Raw genomic sequence first — 21,912 nt, 5'->3', positions numbered from 1 at the left:
CCCTTCTAGTAATAGTGTCACAGGATCCAGCAATCCCACTCCTGGGCATGTATCAGGAGAAAACCGTAATTCAAAAAGATACACATACCCCGATGTTCACTGCAGCACTATTCATGCTAGTCAGGTCATGGAAACAATTTAAATGTCCATCAACATAGAAGATGTAATACATAGCACACAATGGAATACTACTCAGTCATAGAAAAGATTGAAAAATGCCATTTGCAGTGACATGGACAGAACTAGATAGTGAGTGAAGAAAATCAAAGACAAACAGCATATGATACTGTCTACATGTGGAACCTTAAAAAAAAATGTATAAATGAACCTATTTAGAAAACAGAAATAGAGTCACAGATATAGAAAGCAAACTTTTATTTACCAAGAGGGAAGTGGGGGAGGGATAAATTGGGAGGTTGGGAGTGACATCTACACACTACTATATATAAAATAGATAACTAAAAAGAGTCTACTGCATAGCACAGGGACCTCTACTCAATACTCTGTAATGATGTATATGGGAACAGAATCTTAACAGTGAATATATGTGTACATATAATTGATTCACTTTGCTGTACAGGAGAAATTTATAGAGTATTTTAAAACAACCATACTCCAATACAAAATTTAAAAAGAGTACATGCTTATTTTCTAACTATTTATCTCCTGCCTAGGACAAAGAGAATTATTCCCATAATAATGAGGGGGGGAACTGGATGTTCAGAGACTTGAGGAGTTCTAGCTATATTAAATTTGACTCGCCTTATAACCTAACTCAGTCTCTATCCTGTATTCTAATGTTAAATGTACATATCTGCTAGCTAATTTCTGATCTAAAGGAATTTGGTTAAAAGTACTATTGAAAAACATAGATTTTTTGCATGATACAGGATGCCCGGGGCTGGTGCACTGGGATGACCCAGAGGGATGGTATGGGGAGGGATGTGAGAGGGGGGTTCAGGATGGGGAACACGTGTATGTATGCCTGTGGCGGATTCACGTCGATGTATGGCAAAACCAATACAATATTGTAAAGTGAAAAAAAAGAAAAACATAGATTTTAAAGGGGGAAACTATTGTACTTCAAGGATTCAAAGAGAATTCTTTGAGAATTTACACAAACTCACTGCTACCTAAAAACAAACAGGAGGAGGGACTCTGGCAAAAACAGTAGATCAACTGTAAAGAGTCTTCAAGGACAAAAACATACGACCAAGAATTAATACTGAGTTCTAACAATATAGTTCAGTATAAAAACAGGTAAATATTGTTAAACATGTAAGAACTGAAGGATTATTGTTCCTATGAATTGCTCTTGAAGAAAACACTAGTTAATATAATTCAAACATCCAAAAGATAAACAGAAAAACTATGACCTCCTGGGCTCAGTGCCACCCACCAATGGGCTAACACCAAGTCTGGGACCCTGAGACCCCACAATCAGAGACTCCAGGACCCAGCTCTACCTACCAGGAGGCTGGCACTAGCACCAGGACTCAGGCTTACCTACTGATGGACAGCACAAGCCCCAAGATCCTCTGGGCCTCAGCCCCACTCACCAGTGGGCCAACATCAGTTCCAGAACTATTGTGGCCCCACAGCCAGTCTGTAAAGATTCAGCCCACCCACTGGCAGGCCAGCACCACCACAGGACTCCTCTGTCCATGGAGCCAAATGTGCCAGCACCCAGCCTTACCTACCAGCTGCCAGTAGCCTCCACAAAAACCAACCAGGCCAGCCACATCTCAGTGTACCCACAGAAGGTAGCCCACCACAACACAAAGGCCAAAAGAACTCACACAGAGGACATTTTTGGAACTTAAATCTCTGGTGACTACAGAGGAGTGTGCTATGGGGACCTATAAGACATTTTCTATATAAGGCTACTATTCCAAGATCAGGAAATGTAACCAACCTATTGAATAAATAGACACAAAAGCAGGAACCTGGGATTCCCTGGTGGCTCAGTGATAAAGAGTGTGCCTGCAATGCAGGAGATACAGGAGAAACAGGTTCGATCCCCCCAGTCAGGAAGATCCCCTGGAGAAGGAAATGGCAACTCACTCCAGTATTCCTGCAAGGACAATCCCATGGACAGAGGAGCCTGACAGGCTCCAGTCCATGGGGTCACAAAGAGTCAGAGGCAATTGAGCACAAAAACAGGCAAAATGAGGGGGAACATGTTAAAACCCCAGAAGAACTAAATGAAGATAAGGAATCTACCCGATAAAGAGTACACGGTAATGAGATGCTCAAAGAACTTGGGAGAAGGAATAAACACAGTGAGATTTAACAAAGAGTTAGAAAATATGAAGGGCAACCAAACAGAGATGAAGAATACCATAAATGAAATACATTAGAAGGAAACAACAGCAGATTAGATGATGAAAAGGAAAAAAGGAGTGAGCTAAAAACAACAACAAAAATCACTACAGCTGAAAAGAAAAAAGAATAAAAAGAAATACTGACAGTCTAAGAAACCTCTAGGACAACATCAGCATACTAACATTCACATACAGAGATCCCAGAAATGTGTATGGGGTGGGGGTGGCGGGGGGATGGGACGGACAAAGAGAACATATCTGAGGACAAAACAGTTGGCTACTTCCCTAACCTAGGGAAGGAAACAAGATACCCAGGTCCAGAAAGCATAGAATTCTAAACAGGATCACTCAAAAGAGGACCACATCAAAGATATCAAAGATACCTGGTAATTAAAATAGCAAAAGAGATAAAGGGAGAATATTAAAAGTAGCAAGGGGAAAGCAACAAGTTATACACATAAAACTACCAGCTGTTTTTCAGCAGAAACTCCACAGACCAGAAGAGAAAGAAAGGCATGATATATTTTAAAATATGAAAGAAAAAAATCTACAATCAAGAATACTCTCCTGAGCAAGGCTTTCATTCAGATTTGGAGGAAAGAGCAAAAGTTTTACAGATCAGCACAACCTAAAAGAGTTCAACACCACAACCAGTTTTGTAAGAAATGTTAAACAAAAGGCCACAACTAGAAATATGAAAATTACAAAAGGAAAAGTCTCATTGGTAAAGGAAAATATATAACACACTGATAAACCGTGTCAGTTCATTTCAGTTGCTGAGTTGTGTCCGACTCTTTGTGACCCCATGAATCGCAGCACACCAGGCTTCCCTGTCCATCACCAACTCCAGGAGTTTACTCAAACTCATGTCCATCGAGTTGGTGATGCCATCCAGCCATCTCATCCTCTGTCATCCCCTTCTCCTCCTGCCCCCAATCCCTCCCAGCATCAGAGTCTTTTCCAATGAGCCAACTCTTCACATAAGGTGGCCAAAGTATTGGAGTTTCAGCTTTAGCATCAGTCCTTCCAATGAACACCCAGGACTAATCTCCCTTAGGATGGACTGGTTGGATCTCCTTGAAGTCCAAGGGACTCTCAAGAGTCTTCTCCAACACCACAGTTCAAAAGCATGAATTCTTTGGTGCTCAGCTTTCTTCACATTCCAACTCTCATATCCATACATGACCACTGGGAAAACCATAGCCTTAACTAGACGGACTTTTGTTAGCAAAGTAATGTCCCTGCTTTTGAATATGCTATCTAGGATGGTCATAACTTTCGTTCCAAGGAGTAAGCGTCTTTTAATCATGGCTTCAGTCACCATCTGCAGTGATTTTGGAGCCCAGAAAAATAAAGCCTGACACTCTTTCCACTGTTTCCCCATCTATTTGCCATGAAGTGATGGGACCAGATGCCATGATCTTCGTTTTCTGAATGTTGAGTTTTAAGCCAACTTTTTCACTCTCCTCTTTCACTTTCATCAAGAGGCTCTTTAGTTCGTCTTCACTTTCTGCCATAAGGGTGGTGTCATCTGCATATCTGAGGTTATGGATATTTCTCCTGGCAATCTTGATTCCAGCTTGTGCTTCTTCCAGCCAGTGTTTCTCATGATGTACTCTGCATATAAGTTAAATAAGCAGGGTGACAATATACAGCCTTGACGTACTCCTTTTCCTATTTGGAACCAGTCTGTTGTTCCATGTCCAGTTCTAACTGTTGCTTCCTGGCCTGCATATAGGTTTCTCAAGAGGCAGGTCAGGTGGTCTGGTATGCCCATCTCTTGAAGAATTTTCCACAGTTTAAAAGACAAAAGTAGTAAATATAATCTGCTACAGCTTGGCTGGGAAGTTCTGATTCATCCACCATAGTCCCCAGACATTGCTCCTTTGGATTTCTATTAATTTAGGCCTTTACAAATTCTCTTAATGGAAAAAACTTTAATTTCCTGGAAGACTGTAAAAGGCACCTGAATAGTTCTTTGCTCAAAAGGATAAAAAGTTTTGGGAAGATGGAATTATGAAGTTGCCTGAAAAAAGGCAGAAAGTAGGGGAACAAAATCATGAATATGTTGTTCTGTAAAGTTCTTGGTGAAAATGAAAAATATATCATTTACTTAAAAACTAAAAAAAACTTTTTAGCCAACCCAATATATAGAGAACATTCCATCCATGAGCAGCAGAATAAGCATTCTTTTCAAGCACATATGAACATTCTCCAGGATAGACTATAAGCTAGGCCACAAGAAAAAGTCAGTAAATTTAGGAAGACTAAAATTATATCAAGCGACTTTTACAATCACAAGGCTGTGAGAATAGAAATCAACAAGGGGAAAAAACTACACAAATACATGGAGGCTGAACACACTAAACATCAGTGGATTACTGAAGAAATCAAGGCAAAATTTTTTAAAAAAGAAAAGAAACAGATAAATGAAAATACACTGAACCAACATCTATGGGACATAGCAAATGCACTAAGAGGGAAACAGTGATACAAGCGTATCTCAGGCTGCATTAAGAATCTCAAACAACCTAACCTTACACTTGAAGGAATTAGAAAAAGAAGAAATAACAAAACCCATTGTCTGGTGGCTCAGAAATGGTAAAGAATCTGCCTGCAATGCATGAGACCCAGGTTCAATCCCTGGGTCAGGAAGATCCCCTGGAGAAGGGAATGGCAACCCACTCCAGCATTCTTGCCTCAAGAATCCCATGGACAGGCAAGCCTGGCTGGCTACAGTCCATGGGATTCCAAAGAGTCAGACATAACTGAGCAATTAATACATATTTACTTACTTAATGTCAGCAGAAGCAAAGAAATCATAAAGATCAGAGCAAAAATACATGAAACAGAGACTAAAAAGCAAAAAAAAAAAAAAAGCAATGGAAAAGATCAATGAAACTAAAAGTGAGTTCTTTGAAGAGATAAACAAAGTTGCTAAACCTTTAAGCAGACTCATCAGAGAGGGCCCAAATAAATAAAATAAAAAATGGAAAAGACGTTATAACCAACACCACAAAAACAAATGATCACAAGAGATTACTATGAACAATCATATGGTAATAAAATGGACAACACAGGAAAAAAAGGACAAATTCCTAGAAATGTATAATCTCTCACAACTGAATCAAGGAGAAACAGAAAATATGAACAGACTAATTATCAGGAATGATATCAAATCAGTAATCAAAAAATCCTCAACCAACAAAAGTCCAGAATCAGACAGCTTCATAGATGAATATTACCAAATATTAGAGCTTCCTTGGTGGCTCAAATGGTAAAGAATCACCTGCACTGCAGGAGACCCAGGTTTAAGCCTTGGGTTGGGAAGATCTCCTGCAGAAGGGAATGGCTACCTACTCTAGTATTCTTGCCTGGAGAATTCCATGGACAGGGGAGCCTGGTGGGCTACAGTTCATGGGGTCACAAAGAGTCAGAGACGACTGAGTGAGTAATACTTTCACTTTCACAATACTTTATGCTGCTTTATACCTTTAAGTACACCTCAATAGTTATAGCTTGATCTGTATCTTAATCTCTTTGGTATAAAAGACGAGGAAATAAGCATAAAGCTATAATAAACACAGATGAACAAAACACACGCATTAAAGGAAAAAGTCTGATATTAGATCACAGAATAGAATAAAACTGTGAATACTAGATTCACCCTCATCCTGCCCAAATGTGAAAGGATGAAATTGAAATACATGCAGATTCTGTATGTTCAAAATGACACAGGGATTATATCAGCACAAGGATATTCACCATAGAACTATATGTAAACAATAATATATTCAAATAACCTAAATGCCCATCACCAAGGCCATGGTTATATACATTATTTTTTATTCAATGAAATATTTTGTAATTACTAAAAAGAATGGTCAACAACCATGTACTGGTAGAACACAATTGAGACAGTAAAGCTTCCGGGGTAATAGTTAGAACTCCGTAGACAGACTGCTAGAATTCAATTTCCAGTTCCCCAACTACCTAGCATTTTACTTAAAGCGTCTATGCCTCAGTTAATCTCTTTGTAAGAGGAGGATAAAATAATACTACATACCTCTCAAGATGTGGCATGAAGACTGTGATAAAGATTAGTAATAAGTACTAAAATGCTTATTAAAACAGGCTCTAGAACATACAAAGCACTGCAAAAATATTATATTAATTATAAATAAGTGAGAAAAACCCAAGTGTAGAACAGCATATTGTGCTATTTATGGGAAAATATAAATATATGCTTATATGTACAAAATACAGAGGTATACACAAAACTGATAGTGGTTTTGTAGAAGAAATACTAGGCAGAAGTCTCAGAGTAGGAGAAATATTTGCTGCCTATGTCTGTATCTTTTGGACTCTGTATCATAAGCATATATTGACCAGACAGAAATCAGTACTTAAATTACCCTTAAAAATCTTAAGGAATCTAAGATAACTGAACACAGTGCCATTTTTTTTATTAGTTCTTTGACCACTATGCCTAAGGTACATTTACTCAGATCTAAGGTTACAAACAGCAAACTCTCAGAGACAAATGTACTTCTTCAAAGTATCTATGAAAGCTCAGATATTTAATATGTTACTGTATAATATACAAAAGGAATTTATCTTTAGAGACAACATTACAAATACAAACGTCAAAAAAGTGTTCAAAGAAATGTGCATATAAATACCAAACATTAGAAATAACTTACATGCACATCAACAGTGTCAATAAATTATGGTGCCACACGATAGAGTATCAGACATTTATAATGATAAGCATACACACATAAATTTAGGTATAAAATTACAATTTTGCACATAAATGATGAACAGTAAATTATGGACTCTTCAAAGTTCCCTGGACTGCAAGATCAAACCAGTCAATCCTAAAGGAAATCAACCCTGAACATTCATTGGAAGGCCTGTTGTTGTAGCTCCAATACTTTGTCCACCTGATGCGAAGAGCCAACTGCAAAAGATCTGGATGCTGGGAAAGACTGAAGGCAAAAGGAGAAGGGGGCAGTGAAAACAAGATGGTTAGATAGCATCACTGACTCAAACAGACATGAATTTGAGCAAACTCTGGGAGACAGTGAAGGACACATGGGGTCAGAAAGAGTCAGACACAACTTAGCAACTGAACAACACCAACAACAAACTGTGGACTCTTTCTACACAAGAACACAGATATCCTTCATTCCTTTTCATTGTTATAATTTGTGGTATGACTACACCATAATTTACTTAATCATTTTCTTATCAACTGACATTTAGGTTATTTCTATTTGCCTTCTGGGGGGGTGGGTAGCACAAATAATGCTTCGCTGAACATAAATCTTCATATACAGGAACCAGTATTTCCATAAGGCAGGGTCCTGAAAACAGAACTGTTCAGTCAAAACTAAAGTGCATTTGAAATATGTATGCTAGTGTTAGCTGCTCAGTCGTGTCCAACTCTTTGCAACCCTCTGGACCATAGCCCACCAGGCTCTTCTGTCCATAGATTTTTTTTCAGCAAGAATACTAGAGTGAGTTGCTATTCCCTTCTCCCGGGGATCTTCCCAATCCAAGAACTGAACCCTGGTATCCTGCATTGCAGACAGATTCTTTACTGGCTGAGCCACCAGAGAAGCACTAAAATATGTATAAGTAGTTCTAAACCATCTTCTTCCAAAGAGAATGCATAAATCTACACTCTTTCAATCTTGACAATCATTATTCTTTCTCATTTTTATCAATCTGATATATGAAAAATGACATATTATCTAATCTGTATTTCTTTGATTAGTGATGGTGAAGAAATCTTTCCATTCTTCCACTGTTTGCGGTATTCAGGCAAAATACAGACTATAGCTACATTATGTATAATACTCATCATGGTTTTAATTTTTCTTAATTTGCCAATATTTAATCATTGGAGGAGAAGGAAATGGCAACCCACTCCAGTATTCTTGCCTGGAGAATCCCAGGGACAGAGAAGCCTGGTGGGCTGCCGTCTATGGGGTCACACAGAGTCGGACACGACTGAAGTGACTTAGTAGCAGTAGCAATCACTGGAAGTTTCACATACAAATTCAGACTACTACTTCTCATTTAAAAAAAATTTTTAAATGTGGGTATCACTGGGTCAACATTTATTAATGACAAAAACCAACTAGTGGTGAACAGAAGTTGTGCCCACACGGTGCTCTCCAACTCAACAATCTCATATATAATCCCTACTGAGTTCACTCATTTATGTTACCTGCCTGATCTCTTGCAGGAATTTAAGTTTAGCATTCCACTACTATTGAGTTACTTGACTATATACTAGTTATGAGAATTCTTCCTATGAAGGATATATATGTGTGTGTGTGTGTGCACATATAGGTAATTATATATATAAAGTATTTCTTGTCTCAATTTTTTAACTTAATGATATTGTTCATATACACATATATATAAAAATCGTAAAGTCTTAATCAAATGATAGCAATGTTTATCCTTGGTTATAAGAATGGCTTTCACTTTTATTTATCTTTGTATCATTTTTTAAAATATATACAAGAAGAATTCCCTCCTTTTATAATCAGTGAGAGGGGAAAGAAAAAGCTATGTTCATTTTGAAACAGAGGATGATAGTTCGGTTATGTTCACTTTTAAACTGACAAAGAAAACTCTAACATACAATACTAGAGGAGGGCGACATAATAATCAAACCTAATTAAATTAGTCCACAATAGTTCATGAGGAACCAAATACAGCCAATACTTCAGATCTGAACTGTAATGTACACTGCTCTTACAAGAGATATTCAAAAGTGCCTGGAGTGATCTGATTCATATTGAAGTTATAAAACCAAATTTCTGAATACTGGCAGTTCAGAAACCAGCTTTTTCTTCAAATATGAATATTTCAATTTTTATAAATATAAAAACTATAGTTTCATTCAGTCAGCATTTAAAATATACTAAATGCCATGAACTGCATAAGGTGCCAAGTATGCAACCATGTAATAAAGCATATTATCCTTACCTGTAAGCTAACAAACAAGTGTAAAGGCAAAAACTGTGGTAAGAACTGTTGAAGCACAAAGGCACTTAAGAGCCTTGGAAAGGCTTCTTAAAGAGACAACACCTAAGAAGAGATCAACTATAAGAGTGGGAGAGGGCCAGGAATCCTAAAGTCATACTGACTCCTCTCTCTCCTTCATCTTTCATATCCTAACAATCACTAAATCCTACTCGTTCTTCCCATAAAATTATTCCTGACTCTTCAACTTCTCTTCATTCTCAATGCCACTACCCTGAGCCAGGTACACTGAACATTCTCCTGTAATAGCTTTGTAACTGGTCTCAAGCATCCACTCCCAACCTTATTCTTATTCTAATCACTACATTGTAATTAAAGTAATCTTTCAAATACTCAGGGATTTCCTGGTGGTTCAAATGGTAAAGAGTCTGCCTGCAATGTGGGAGACCCAGGTTCCATCCCTGGGTCAGGAAGATTTACTGGAGAAGGAAAGGCAACCCACTCCCGTTATTCTTGCCTGGAAAATCCCATGGATGAAGGAACCCGGCAAGCTATAGTCTATGGGGTCACAAAGAGGTGAACATGACTGAGCGACTTCACTTTCTTTCTTTCTTTTCAAATACTCAAATCTAATCGACCAACTGTCCAAATTAAAACACCTGGATGGGAAAGGGGGTGGTCTCACAAACACAGCCCTCAAGATAAAATCCAAAATTCTTAGCAATAATTCTCAAGCCTTTCATGATCTGGCCCCTGACTTCAGCCACAACTCCAACATTCCCCACCTTGTCCTCTAGTCACATACACTTCTTTCCAATCCCCCAAGTTCTGCTAGCTCTTGTCCCTAAGACTTTACAGGAGCTATTTCATTTGATCATAAACCAGCATAAAATGATCTCAGTTCGTTTTCAAGGCAAACCATTCATATTACAGTAATACAAGTCTATGCCCCAACCACTATGCCAAAGATGAATTGGAACGGTTCTATGAAGACCTACAAGATCTTCTAGAACTAAAACAAACAAAAAAAAAGTGTCCTTTTCATCATGGGGACTAGAATGCAAAAGCAGGAAGTCAAGAGATAACTGGAGTAACAGGCAAGTTTGGCTTTGGCATACAAAATGAAGCAGGGCAATGGCTAACAGAGTTTTGCCAAGATAACGCATTGGTCATAGCAAACATGCTCTTCCAACAACACAATAGACAACTCTACACACGGACATCACCAGATGGTCAATACCAAAATCAGATGGATTATATTCTTTGCTGCTGAAGATGGAGAAGCTCCAAACAGTCAGCACAAAAAAAGACCAGGAGCTGACTGTGGCTCAGATCATGAACTCCTTCTTGCAAAAAACAGGCTTAAATTGAAGAAAGTAAGGAAAACCACCAGGCCATTCAGGTATGATGTAAATCAAATCCCTTATGATTATACAGTGGAAGTGACAGATTCAAATAGATTACATTTGATAGAGTGCCTGAAGAACTATGGATGGAAGTTTGTGACACTCTACAGGAGGCAGTGATCAAACCATCCCCAAGAAGAAATGCAAAAAGGCAAAATGGCGGTCTGAGGAGGCCTTACAAATAGCTGAGAAAGGAAGAGAAACGAAAGGCAAGTGAAGAGGAAAGATATACCCATCTGAATGCAAAGTTCCAAAGAATAGCAAGGAGAGATAAGAAAGCCTTCTTAAATGAACTATGCAAAGAAACAGAGGAAAACAATGGGCCTTAGGAAGCATTACTATAAACAATGCTAGTGGAGATGATGGAATTCCAGCTGAGCTATTTCAAATCCTAAAAAACAATGCTGTTAAAGTGCTGCACTCAATATGCGAGCAAATTTGGAAAACTCACCAGTGGTCACAGGACTGGAAAAGGTTACTGCAATGCCAAAGAATGTTCAAACTACCTCACAACTGCACTCATTTCACATGCTAGCAAAGTCATGCTCAAAATCCTTCAAGCTAAGCTTCAACAGTACATGAACAGAGAATTTTGCACATGTACAAGCTGGATTTAGAAAAGGCAGAGGAACCAGAGATCACACTGCCAACATCTGTTGGATCATAAAAAAGGCAAGAGAATTCCAGAAAAACTTCTACTTCTGTTCCATGGACTATGCTAAAGCCTTTGACTGTGTGGATCACAACAAATTGTGGAAAATTCTGAAAGAGATGGGAATACCAGACCACCTGACCTGCGTCCTGCAAAACCTGTATGCAGTTCAAAAAGCAACAGTCAGAATTAGACATGGAAAAATGGACTAGTTCAAAACTGGGAAAGGAGTATGTAAGGGCTGTATATTGTCACTCTGCTTATTTAACTTATATGCAGAGTACATCATGGAAAATGCTGGGCTGGAGGAAGCGCAAGCAAGCTGGAATCAAGATTGCCAGGAGAAATATCAATAACCTCAGATATGCAGATGACACCACCCTTATGGCACAAAGCAAAGAAGAACTAAAGAGCCTCTTGATGAAAGAGAAAGAGGAGAGTGAAAAAGTTGGCTTACAACTCAACATTCAGAAAACTAAGATCATGGCATCTGGTGCCATCAGTTCATGGCAAATAGATGGGGAAACAATGGAAACAGTGACAGACTTTATTTTCTTGGGCTCCAAAATCACTGTGGATGGTGACAGCAGCCATGAAACTAAAAGTTACTTGCTCTTTGGAAGAAAAACTATGATAAAACTAGACAGTATATTTATAAAGTATAAAATATTTTATATATTTATATTTATCAGTATATTTATATTTATCACTTTGCTGACAAAAGTCCTTCTAGTCAAATCTATGGTTTCTCCAGTAGTCATGTACAGATGTGACAGTTGGACCATAAAGAACGCTGAGCGATGAAGAATTGAGGCTTTCAAACTGTCATGTTGGAGAAGACTCTTGAAGCATGCCTTGGACAGCAAGGAGACCAAATCAGTCCATCCTAAAGGAAATCAGTCCTGAATATGGTTTGCAAGGATCGATGCTGAAGCTCCAATGCTTTGGCCACCTGATGCGAGGAGCTGACTCACTGGAAAAGACCCTGATGCTGGGTAAGACTGAGGGCAGGAGAAGGGGGTGACAGAGGATGAGACGGCTGGATGGCATCATCGACTCAACGAACATGGGGTTGAGCAAACTCAGGGAGATAGCGAAGGGCAGGGAAACCTGGTGTGCTATACAGTCCATGGGGCTGCAAAGAGTCGGACATGACTGAGCAACTGAACAACAATACAAACAGGTTTACAGTTCTTCACTGAGCTAGCTCCATGCACCCTTCAGATCACAGTTTAAAGATCAGGGGAGTCCTTCCTGACTATTCAAAAGCATTTCTGAATACTGTCTCCCCTCTCTGTGCTCCCACTTAAAACTTCCCCTATCAAGAGTATTTTTCACACTGTATCATACTTGTCAGATTAGCTATTTCACTCCCTCATTTAAAGCAGTGGGAAAACAGGGAGCTTACTGTCTTTTTCAGTTTTATTCCAATAGTTATAAAATAATACCTAACAGTTTAATTTATTGAAAGAATTGTTGAGTATTTGTTAACTTGGGCTTTATCTACCCTACTAAATAGCAGCCTTCCTACAGTTTTCCTCTAAAGTACTTTACAACTTCAAAAGCACTATGAACTTTTTATTAAGCACACAATAGGCATGTAGTAAACACTTGCTGAAACCAGTTGAATAAGCAAAGACAAAAATCTTATCTCACTGCATATTCCCCTATACTCAACTTAAAATTAAATCACTCAGATTTTTTAATGAATAACTAAAATGACAAGATTTCAACTATTTTCCTTTGTTTATAAAGATCTGAAATGCTCCTTATATTCTTTTACTAGCTGAAAGAAATAAACTGCTCTCCCCTCCAAATCACATAAAGCTATGTATTTTTGTAATTCTAGTTAAAAACGGAATCTTCAAAACTGGAAGACCAAAGATTGAGAAAGTACCCAAAATTAACATGTTCAAAGGAACGTTACTGTTCAGAGAGAAATGGAAAAACACTGCCTTAAGCAGCATGAATGAACATGATGCAAGAATTAATTTTTATGTAGGCTAAAGAAATAGCTCTAAATAAATTGTTCTATATTAGTCCATGTTAATTAGAATCAAGGCAAGAGTGCACAACTCATAGCATCTCTAAATTCATTTTCCCCCCTTTTCTAAAGAGGCAAGGTGCAATAGTTTGGACTAACATGCACAGAAACTAAATTTTATACAGTAACAAATACATGAGAGTTTTTCAAGAAATCTGGTGTTCCTTCTTATGGGAAAGCACAGATTTATTATGTAATTTTGATTCTGAGCAAACAAAAGTTTTGAGCAAAGAATTAAAAATCTGTTTACTCAACCTAAAAGTCAAGCCATAATTGAGATTACAGCTCTCTTGTACAACACTTCACTATATACATAAATTGTTAAGATTCTCCAGCAAAATAAAAGGAAGAGGTAGGATAGGGGGAATTCAAATGTCTCAATATAACTAAGATATAATAATAAATGTCATATCTTGATCAAACTTAATCTGAAAAGTTCTTAGGCCACACAGTCTTAAAAAAAAAAAAGATTTGTGAATATTTGCTTTAACAGCCTTTCTTTCCCAGGAACTCAAAACATGTCACACAGAACCTAAGTATTCTCAAAGGACACTTACTCTTTAACATGGGCTAATTGGCAATAAATCAAAAAGTTGGTTACCTAATTATCAGTGTAAAGCAAACGAGATAAAATGTAATTGCTATCTTAGGTTATATGCACTAAGGTGACTACAGTACTTTAAAAGTATCTTCAACTTAGAATTTGATTTTCAGTACTTTTAAGCTAAAAATTAATCTCACTTAATTGCTTTTTGTGTGTATAAAACCACATATTTCTTCACTAGATCTTATCTGATCATAAAGTCTGTCCATTACTCATTCTATAAACTATCAGAAACTGTCAGGAAAAAAATATAAACAAAAATAAATTTACCACACACAGCAAGATTAAAGGAGTGTGGTCTCAAGGCAGGTATATTACATTTAAGAGTCAGTATTTAATAAGTTGCCTTTATTGTAAAACAAAGTTTTTCTCATATTCCTATAGTTCACTTTTTAGACTATTCAGATGAAGACCAGTATGCTCAGTTATTTATCTATTCATCCTAACAGCTGTTAAAACAGGATTTACATTTGGGGGCCTTAATAATATAATCTCATTATCTCTGTATTACATTTTAAAAAATGCCCCAAAGCAAAAGTCTTCCTCATACAAGATCAAAAGAAAAACATGGAACAGTCAAGCCCAATTTAACTTAAGGTTAATAAAGATTTTCTCCCATAAGAACCTACTCTAAATATGGAAAGGCAGCCCATGCTTATAGATTTGAATATATATTAAAAAAAAAATTTTTTTTTTGCAATTTAACATATTAAATCTAACCAGTTCCCAACTGGTTAGATGTACTATCTACTACTGTGTGACTATAACTGCAAAATATGAGTCCCACATAGTTTACAGAAGCTTTAATGTAAAAAATTCTTACATCATAAAAATGTAAATCATTTAGTAATTTGCAGGTAGCAATTGATTTATTATTTAAATTATGCCAGAAAAAAAAAAAGACATTATTTGGCCATACTTAATTTCAATTACTCTCGGAAGCAACTCAAATATTATCAAACTTAGTTATAAAACCTGGGTAATGATATGGTCAGAAAAAAGATGTATCAATTAAGAAATTATTTGTTATTTTTACACATGATCTACCTTTGTGGATTATTCATTTTCAAAGAATTTGAACATAATGGGCATCCCTGGTGGCTCAGCTGGTAAAGAATCTGCCTGCAATGCAGGAGACCCTGGTTTAAATCTTGGGTCGGGAAGATCCCCTGGAGAAGGGCTAGGTTACAACTTCAATTATATGAAACTTAATTTTAACTCTTTGATAAAACAAAAATCTTCAAGATCTTACTACAGGGTCATTATAAAAGTATCAATTAGCATAATGTGTGTGTGTGTGTTTGTGTGTGTGTGTGTGTGTGTGTGTGTAAATATCAGGTGTAAGTGAGCTCCAACTGAAGAGAGGCCAGATAAGTTTATTTTTGCATGTAGACAATTAGTCATGCATTAAAGCATTATTCACAGAGCTAACTCTATAAAAATTACATAGCTGACTTTAAAAGCAAATTTATTAAGTCCTTCCTTTCTCATATTACAAAATCTTTAAACTGAAACATTTAACTCTAAAATCCATTTGTCTGATAATAATAATTAGCATAGATCAACTCAGTACCTTTTTTAATTAACAAAATAAGCTGGTAAAAAGTATGTTTTATAAAATCCCTTGACAGTATACTATCCTGAATAATGGATATAAACTAGTTTCATGCTTTACAGTTAGTTTCTAATCAGTTTCAGTATCTATTTCTCACAGTCTGATACAATGCTGCAACAGTAGGGTTGCACAACATTCTGGGGGAAATGTATAAAATTATTTACATTGAAATACTTAGTCCTGTACACAAGCATCATGACAATTTCACAAGAGTTGTCAACTTTTTAAATAAAAATATTAATAAATTTTAATAGAATTAACTGTTTGTTTCAAAAACTGTGACTCCATTTTAAAGAATCATTGTTCTCAAGTCCCAAAACAATTTTTGCTTTTCATGCCTTATCTGCAACCTAAAACATTAACTGATTTATGTCACTGACTCACCCATTGACCATCATTATATTTGATCATCTTTAGGTCTTTCCTGCCCAATCCAAAGCCCAACACAGTCTCACGTTCTGGACCTTCAATACACTTTGTTCTTGTCCTAAATACTCATGTTCTGTGTGTACTACTATAAGCTATTATATAACAGGAGGTGGGATAAATTAAAGAATACTGCAGCACTATAAGCCATTTAGCATGCTGAGTTTCCACAGTTGCTTAGTGGGTGTTCTGAAACTAGGCCATATTTCTAGTATTAAGAATTTCAAATCCCTACTTCCAAAGTACAGAAATAAATGTTTTCAAAATTAAATCATAAAACCTTACTATTTTCAGCTGCCTGGTATATAAGTATCCCATTTCTATGACTTTAAAACTGTAATTAACACATGGTAGATAAACCAATATTTGTTTTAGCAACAAAATAAGGAATAACCAGCTCTTTTACCTATCCTTATATAGTCAGAGAACACAATAGATTACAAAACTAAGACAATAAATTTATGTGAACCAGAACTAAAGCCCTTTAAGTGAAATATCAAATTCTTTATCCCAGAAGACATAAAAAGAACAAAGCTGAATTAAAAATAATATACTTCAGGTCATCCAAGATGCAACATTCTACAGACTTCTAAAACAAGTAATTATGACCTCCAATCTAATTTTTCCAGTCTAGGTTACCAAAAAGGCCAAAAATTAACAAGAAAACTTACTGTTTAAGGACTTCCCTCATAGCTCAGTTGGTAAAGAATCTGCCTGCAATGCAGAAGACCCAAGTTCAATTCCTGGGTAGGAAAGATCCTCTGGAGAAGGAAATGGCAACCCACTCCAGTATTCTCGCCTGGAGAATCCCATGGACAGAGGAGCCTGGCAGGCTACAGTCCATGGGATCACAAAAGTCAGACACGACTTAGCAACTAAACCACTACTCTCTTTAACAGTTTAAAAGTTGCTTTATGTCATTCTGTCATATCACTGCAACAGGTATGTTTTCATTCAAAACTGATAAACATGTTGTTACTCAGTTTTACATATTTCGTACCTCAGTACACTAAGAAACACACGGTGGGTATAAAAACTTTTAAGGCAGTAATAATATACTGCACTGAATCAGGACTTTCGATTATTTTCTTCAATGTAATTTTACTTAATAAATACTTATAATATCTACTATGTTTCATCTCATTAAGCAAATCTTCCCAATAACAAAAGGCTAACATTAAAACTTGTTATCATTTTAGATGGAAACCTTTCTGAAATATAATATCTGCTCCTGTGTCATTATCAAAATTTACCAACAGCAACTAATACCTTTGTCATGACCTTACATCATCATTTTTGCTATACTATTCTACATATAAAATAAATGGCATCTTAAAAGATTTTAAGTATTTATCACATTAATTTGCCTTACACTGATATTTTTTAATGTCTTACGTCTGCTTTTTAAGTACTTTACCCTTGCTCTTATTTTCAACTTTCATAAGGCCTCTAGGAGTACCCTAGTCCTTTCTACATTTGGCTACCAAACTTTAAAATAATTGTACATTATAAAATTTTAAAGATCCCTCAATTAAGGCCTAGGGGGTTCTAAGAGCAGAAAATGTGTTTAAGAGCAAAAGCACTATGACATCTTTGTCCTTTTTGGCCTGTTTGTTTGGAGGCCCTAGACAAATTATCTATTAGAAGCCTTACAAGGTAGACATTGTGTAGTGGAGAAATGGTAGTAAAGAGCACAGAAATACTTGATGTTCATCATGAAGCTTACAGTAATGCAAAAAAGACAAAGACATTAAACACATCATTACAAAAATGATGAGTATTATAAAAAGGAAATAACAGGTGGGAGACCTTAAAACAGGAGAATCTAACTAGAGATCAAAGGCTTCCCCAAAGATGTGATATTGGGGTTTGACCAGCAATTAGGAGGTTAGCCGTTAAGAGAGCATGGGGTTGTATCCAAGATGACACCAGAAAGTTTTAGTTTCCTAAAAGATAACCTTGAGATAAGTGAGATGTTATAACATTTATATGGGAATTGCTAAAATGTGAAACATTTAAAAAGGAATTTCTCAGATTTCTATAATGAAAATAACAGAAAGGATTGCTGTGCTTAGTGGCTCAGTCATGTCCGACTCTTTGTGATCCCCATGGACTATAATCTGCCATTCTCTTCTGTCCATGGGGATTTTCTAGGTAAGAATTCTGGAGTGGGTTGTCATGCCCTCCTCCAGAGGATCTTTCCAACCGAGAGATCAAATCCAGGCCTCCCACATTGCAGACAGATTCTTTACTGTCTGAGCCACCAGGGAAGCTCAACCAACAATACTGGAGTGTGTAGCCTATCCCTTCTCCAGGGGATCTTCCTGACCCAGGAATAGAACCGGGGTCTCCCGTACTGCAGGCAGATTCTTTACCAGCAGAGCTATCAAGGAAGCCCCAACAGGAAGGAGTGAAAAAAAGCCAAGTATGAGAATTTTTAAAATGGGAAACTACGGCACCCTGGGAGAGCTGAAGAGCCTTCATTTCATCCTCAAGTAAGTATTAAATCATACTGCATGAAAAATTACTTTTTAATAGTCAAGTTCAGAGAACTTTTAAATCTTAAAAAACTTTTAAAGGCATACAAAAACTTCTAGCAGGCTACCAGGATATAACTACTGATCATACAGTCTGACTTTTAAGCAAAGAGTGGCACTCTGAATAAGTATGGAAAGAGACTATTTTTAATGTTCTCAGAAGAGTGCATTTTAAATATCTGCAAAATAACTCACCATGAGTTCTAAGGAAGGAAATTCATAAGTGTTACTCTTAACATGATACATGAAGGCTGAGAAAAATATATTTAAGTATGATATGAGAAAAATATATTTAAATACGATTTTGAAACATTTTATCATTATCCAAGTTCCATGCTTCAGAATTATTTCACGTTAGGCTGATACGTTCTTCTTCTATTTAACCATGAAAATATACTTAGTTAAAAATTTTAAATGATAATTTGGAGCAGATTCCTAACATTAATGCAGATCCACAGTTCAAGCCTCAAATTAAATGAGGCACAAAAGGCATACAATCTCTAAAAATAATAACTTTAATGAAAGCCTACTGTATCACTTAAAATATTAACATTAGGTCGTAGATGGACTCCAAATTGTTATTCCCTGCAATTCTCCAAATGGACCTTAACATCTCTAACGTCTATGCTTTTTCTACCCTCCATCCAACTTATTCCTCAAGATAATTCAGGTTGTATCCTTCAGTAAGCACTGTTGATTATACATGCAGTCTGAATTAATCCATCTGAGTTCTTCAGTGTATACTGCTACCAAAGCACTTGTCACACTGCAAGACAATTCGCTACTGTTTGTCCCCTTCATGCAACAAACCATGAACTTACTGAAAGCAGGAAACAGCACCTTTATCTCTATGCCTTCACAGACCAGGACACACAGCATTCAGGAGGTCTGTGACATTAGTGAGTGTGAAACCAGTGAGAAACACTCACACAACAAAATTCAAAGGTTAATTAAAAACTATCTGCAAAATTGTGAAAGTCCTGAAGGCAGTGTTGTACAACACAAAACTGGAAACAGAGAAAGCCCAAATTTAACTGATGAAATTAACTCCAAATTCTAGACATCATCCATGTCAGAACACATCATTTCTACCTACAAGGCATTAAAAAAACTAAAAGAAAAATATTTATCTGTCAATGGTGAAATTACTTAACTAAACTTGCAAGATTTATAAATTGGGGGCAAATAAGATGCTTAAATTGTGTGTTCACAGTGCTATGAACATTAGAAAATAGACAACCCAAAATATTTCAGAGTAGTCTTTCACATAGGAACAAATCATACCCTCTTTTAATGTTTTAGCTTCAAGCAATATGTTCATTATTTCCAATAAAAGAAACTTTAACCTTTTCTAGCATGAACTACTTTCTGTGACCAGTTACGATATTTACAAAAGTTGGAATGAGATACACAGTGTGAAATAATCTAATTAGTTCTTTAAATCTTGATAATGGGAACATCATACTTTCTCAAAAAGCACATATGTTAGCAATATCTCAAAAGCTGAAGAGCCCTCTGCAATTAGAATATGCTTTTCATACATTAGAACTTTGATTTGCTGAGTTAAAGATGATGTGCTAAAAAACTGGGAACCAGGAGAAAATGCCAAAGAAGAAACATTATGTTAAAATAATGCAACTACATATTTGAGAATATGAATCAGTTTCTTAGACTTACGCATGTTCTTTTCTACCTGCACTGGTTGACAATTACATTTCAGAGCACTCCAATACTTGAAGCACACTACAGGCCAACTTGTGACAGAAATTTTAGTATTTTAAAAGTCAGAGTTGATAGTAAAATACAAAATTTAACAGAAAAAAATATTTCCAGAAAGATATATAGTACACAACCTTGATACAATGTAAAATTCAGAAGACAAGAATAGCAAACCTGACCTATATATGCCTAATACGAAATATGTAATGCAAGAAATACAAGTCAAATAATAAGCAAAAATAGCAACAAATTTATTTGCAGTACTTTTTCAAGTATCCCATAGAAGTACTTTATCATTCTGCTGCTAAATTACAGCCCATTTCTAATTCATCTATAACAAAGTATTTATGAATTCCCCACGGATCTTATTAGGAAATATCAAGGTTTTATATCTAAGTTTCCTCTCCTAATTGATATCTTATAATCCAGTTCAAGAATACCTTCACTAAGCCCAAGTTATAGAACCTCAGAACTCACTGAAGGACAGGAGTCAACTTGTTTTTCTTTTGTTGTTTTTTATTGTTTTGAGAGTGTTTTGGTCTTGTGATTTTTTAAAATTACTATAAGCATTTATTCTATGCTTTTTCATTCATGAAAATACACAAACGATAGAGTGAACTGAATCCTATGAAGATATAGTCTTTCATTTAATCTTCAACCTCCAAAGAAATTCATCCTTATATCTGCATGCCCAGGTTAGTGTATATTTTTCAGTTTAAAGAAAAAAAACCACAACAGATTCTGATATTCTTTTCTCATATGATATTTAAAATCTAAAAACTATTTAAACTGTTTAAAGAATACAAGTCTTACAGAAATATTAAATTACACTAACAAATATTGATAATACAGCATATTTTTAAAACAAATATGACTGCAATTTAACTGCCTGGATAACAAGGAATTTCAATTTTCACGCTTGCCCTCAAAATCCATACAGGTAAAGCAAGGCAAAAAAAACATACCAGCAGTTATTCAGAAGCCATCTTTGGGAGCATTCCACCTAGAATTCCAGTTTATTATCTCTCTTGAATATGGGAGAAGCCCTCTCCCAAGCCACTGAAGAAACCAAAAAAAAATTCAAAAAGTGTAATTCCAGCCAGCATAACAAAAGAATTTATGATTTTAATGTTCTGTTTGAAAAGTGAAATGTTTCAAATTTCTGACTGGTTTCTAGTTCACAAGTTGCTGTGTCTTACTTGTTACCATTATCCAAACAGTTCTGATCAACTTTCTGAATATGGTAGCTTAAAAACTCAAAAAAACAAAACACCTCAGCTGCAAATTATTAATGTATTTCTTAACATCATTCTTTAATCCATTACCATTCATAACAAATAAAAGAGAAAATTCTTAAAAACAGCTGAAAAATTGTATCAACAATCAGAAATCAGAAAACAAATGCCAACCTGAGATCAATGTGTTTTTTAAAAACTGAACAAATGCTGGGAAAAACTAGTAACCTTAGAGATAGGCCATGTCCGTTATTTCCAAACTGGCATTTCAAGAATATAGTTTTATATGCCAGCTTTATGTTACATTTAAACCATTAGACAAAGCCTTTATTTCTCTGTGGTCTA

General features: G+C 36.1%; 1 protein-coding gene across 7 annotated transcripts in view; it reads right to left on the bottom strand.

Annotated features, from left to right (window-relative positions):
• SHOC2 (SHOC2 leucine rich repeat scaffold protein) overlaps nucleotides 1-21,912 on the bottom strand; it is an 85,164-nt gene that overhangs the window by 60,490 nt on the left and 2,762 nt on the right. For 3 of the 7 annotated variants that reach the window (XM_069567088.1, XM_069567089.1, XM_069567092.1), the window contains exon 2: nucleotides 21,298-21,391. The exons of the other annotated variants lie outside the window; for them this stretch is intronic. The gene's annotated coding sequence lies outside the window, so the exon portion shown is untranslated. The remainder of the gene's footprint in view (nucleotides 1-21,297; nucleotides 21,392-21,912) is intronic. 7 annotated transcript variants of the gene reach the window in all.

This window comes from Ovis canadensis, chromosome 22, assembly GCF_042477335.2.
Source record: "Ovis canadensis isolate MfBH-ARS-UI-01 breed Bighorn chromosome 22, ARS-UI_OviCan_v2, whole genome shotgun sequence".
Lineage (NCBI taxonomy): Eukaryota > Metazoa > Chordata > Mammalia > Artiodactyla > Bovidae > Ovis > Ovis canadensis.
This window is presented reverse-complemented; position numbering and strand designations above follow the sequence as displayed.